Raw genomic sequence first — 4,068 nt, forward strand, 5'->3', positions numbered from 1 at the left:
TACTGTATTTTGACAACATTATCAAAGTACTGTCGGAAGTGAAAAGGTTTTACAAAATATCCAAACTTGCATTGTTCAGCATGTTGACAAATAGTAAAATTGCTTAATGTACTGTCTTGAGTGATGTCACACTTCATTATAAGGTAAATGTACATATCTTTTCTGTAAAATAGTGAAATGTGAAAACAGCAGTCCAGTAAAAATGATTGTACAGTTTGAGATGGTTTGTTCGAAGGATTAGGTTTCACTGTACTTGCATTGTGAAAAATGTAATGATGAAATGTTCTCTGAGTATGAAGTCTCTGTTGCGTTGAAACAAGTTTGACAGATTCATGGAATGCTTCACTCACTGTTAGTTATATCAGTCAATATCAGTATCCATTTGTACACCAGAATGCTCAGGAAATGTATTGCCATGGATACTGCCATCTCCATCGTCACTTCTGCTTCCATCAGTATCTGTTGATCAATAGTTAGATAACAATAGTCAGCATGGACTTCATGTGAGCAAAAATACATAATACCTTAATTTCACACAAAGTTACACTCATTGCACCATGTGAGGTACTTGTAGGGAGAAAGAGAAAGGAGTATATGAAGCTTACCACTCATCGGGGAAACAGTATCAGGATCAATATTTTCACGAAAGTTAGCACCCATCACTTTTTTCCTACCAATCCTTTGTTTTGTAGAAGCATTGCAGCAGGAAGAGTGCTGCCTTGGTCCCAGACTCTTTCAGTGTATTCCTTTATTCCTTGCATTGTTCATCTGCTGTTCATAAGTAAATACTCTTGAACCAGGTATAACTGCCAGCATCTTCATTGTAAGAAATATTGAATGCAATAAAAATAAAATTAGTATGTGACCTTGTTTATTACAATATTTGTGTAATCAAAGTACTTGACAACTTTCACAAAAATGCAGTTTCTAAAAAATATAAAACACATTCACTATGAAGAACTTCATCAGTAAACCTGTACTGCTCAGAATGGCACAGGCAGGTAAAATGTTTGCTACCAAATAGAAAAATAAGTTCTGTCTTTAAAAGCAATTACAGTATTTGCAGTGTACTCTTTCATAAATTTCACATACAATATAAGTTGATTTAACGAAAATATGATGATGGAGCTGCATGGTCCATTGATAACATGTTTTCTGGGTCTGTCATGCTGTGGCCATGCAATCCACCGGAATTGTCACAAATGATTGGTTGAAGATGCACGTGATATGGGCTAGCTCGGAATTAACGGACAATCACTGATACCGTGGAATTTGAATGGTCTGTTATTACGTAACCCTTCCTTACATTGTGGAGACAATGATACAAATTTTCTAACTTATAATCATGGTTCAGTGCGGATATTATACCTCAATGTCTTTCAAAAATGTATGGGAATTAGGTCTGATCATAGTTAAGATACAAAGATTGTCGGGTTTTGGCCGGTTTTGTGTATCCATGAACCAAGGTCAAATGCATATATATGCCTACCAGTGCATACGATGAATAACGATGACTCGAAATATTGCACGACTGAAACCATAAAACTTCATATTGAATACTTACCATGGTCACCAAAGTGAGTAGATACTTTCTTGCCTCTTGATTTTCCCATTGTTTGACGATTTATAGTTCGCTAGAATGAGTTTTTGCGGACGATACGGTTACACTGCTCTCAGCTGCTGTTGATTGAAATCCAGTCTCCAAATCTACCCGCCGGGACAATTTGCGCGTGCGCAGTACCGCCAGAATTAAAACATTGCGTGTCATTGGTTAGATTTGTAATGCAGTGATAAGGTCTTTAGATAATTTCAAACTAAGTGAATCACCTGTTTTTATAGTTTAAACTAAAAAATGAACAAAAATATCCCTCAAATTGGTTCCCAAGCGAAAACTATTATGACAGTTGGATGTTGAACGAAGTGACACTGACCCTTGACCTTTGTGAGAGCCAACGGCAATGCGTGTTGCATACGGTACCATTCACCATACAAACATGGCGGACGCAGTAAACAACAAGGAACGATATCGTCGATCAACTACAAGAAAACGATCACTGTTTTACCTTTGCCATTTGAAAAGCCCACATAAAGGATTACAACGAATGACAAGATGGCGATGGAACAGCAACGATGACATAGTGTTTCGCAAGCTCAGAAGCAGCCATCGGTGACAACGTGTCTCTTCATATCGAAGCTTCAATATGGTTCAGAAACAGCTGGTGATCGTACGCGTTGTACGCGTGGCACAGTGCAGTGATACGCCTTCGTCGTCACCTCGAAACGGCATTTGCAGCGATGTGCATACCGAAATTCCACATAACGAAATGATAACCAGTTATTACGAGTTTATGATGGTATAACAGCAAACTGACATTGACAACAACTCTGAACTAGATAATTGCGAGAGTGAAGTGGTCGGAGAGGCAAATGCAGAACCGGAACGCGGAAGTACTGGTGCATGGTGACTACCGATAGTGGAGCAGCTTTCAACGCCATTGATTCTCACGTAAGTAGTCCAATATTTTGATATTTATGTTGCATATTCTTTTGCGTGATTAAAAATAACTATTCACATCCTAAATTCTTTAAATCAATTGCTCAGTCACCCCTCACTTTTAATACTTCCCATCTACTTTCCATACACTGTGTTTTCTCAGCAAAAATTAAAAAGGTATTGAACTGTAGATGCGTGTGTTATTTGCCCTAAATTATTTATGTTCGGACAGCATAGTTTGTTTCTAATGCGTGAATGGACTGAATTTGATAGAGCCAATTGCAAAAATCAACCATCTACTGCACAGAGTATTGATCGACATAATTCCATAGGTTGGTTTTTACATGACATACAGGCTTCTTTAAAACCATGTTGCTTTGTCAGTATGTAGCTCAAAATTACATAACCAATGATTGAAGATTTTCAATTCAGACATTGTTATTTGCCAATGTACAGAATGTAGAAATAGGAAAATCTGCCTTGCAGTAGTCTAAACAAAGGACACAATTTAAGAGAAGTCATATTTTGTTTAATAGTGTTATTGTAAAGCTTATTGAATTACACAATTGTACATGCATATTAAAGGTATTGAACTGTAGATGCGTGTGTTATTGCCCTAAATTATTTATGTTCGGACAGCATAGTTTGTTTCTAAATGCGTGAATGGACTGAATTTGATTAAATATATACAACTATTGGGGGGGGGGGGGGCATTTATAATAATATGAAGCTTTGCAGAACATGCAGTATACAGATAATTTATTGCTTTATATTCTTATTGTAGAGGAGAAGGCAAACATAGTGGTCTGCAATATTTAAGACACTACAGAATCATACCAAACACATACAAGCTGATGTCCTGGACGAAAAGCTGTACAAGAAGCATCTTCAAGAAGATGGATTCTTCATCCAAACTGATGATGAAAAGAAAAACCAGGAGCTACATGTCTCTTTTCAAATCAACTTTGATGGTGTAGCACTTTTCTGTTCATAAAAATTCAGTGTTTGGCCTGTTTACATTGTTGTGAATGATCTCCCTCAAGAAAGGTACGGAATGCTACTGAATTTACGGGTAATATCCTAAGTACAGGCTATTTCTGCTTGACCACGTTACTTACAAATTTTTTTCATTGTGTACAACAAGTATGAAGGTAAAGTGCATACTTTATTGTCCCAATCCAGTTTTCTGTTCAGATGTGTGTGTTTGCAAAAGGGTAGAACATCTTGCTGTCATAAATCAATTTGAAGATGAAAGAAAAAAATTGTGACTGACAGTCTTTTCACTGTTCCATTCCACATATTTAACTTTTACATAAAGAAAAACAAGCAGTTGTGGCCATCCCTGTAAGCCAAATTTTATGAGGTAATGGTTTCTGTTGCTACACTCAACAAAGATTGTAACTTTGTCACGTTCCTAATACATTTGAAAAAGACTGATTTGGACCATGCAATGTGCCTGATTTAAATTAATAAAGATGAATTTACTGTATATTAATATTTTGTAGATGCAGTTTTATTTAATATCAGTGTTTCATCTAGGATGGCATCAACAGGGAGGGGTTCCCCCTTTACCA

The 4,068-nt window shown here is 36.7% G+C and overlaps 1 long non-coding RNA gene across 1 annotated transcript; it reads left to right on the plus strand.

Moving 5' to 3' along the window:
* Nucleotides 1–1,853: 1,853 nt before the first annotated feature.
* Nucleotides 1,854–3,735, plus strand: LOC139148436 (uncharacterized). Its single transcript, XR_011555933.1, has 2 exons — nucleotides 1,854–2,506; nucleotides 3,279–3,735. It is a non-coding gene; the product is annotated as an uncharacterized lncRNA (long non-coding RNA).
* The last annotated feature ends 333 nt before the right edge of the window (nucleotides 3,736–4,068 follow it).

This window comes from Ptychodera flava, chromosome 13, assembly GCF_041260155.1.
Source record: "Ptychodera flava strain L36383 chromosome 13, AS_Pfla_20210202, whole genome shotgun sequence".
NCBI classification, from domain to species: Eukaryota; Metazoa; Hemichordata; class Enteropneusta; family Ptychoderidae; genus Ptychodera; species Ptychodera flava.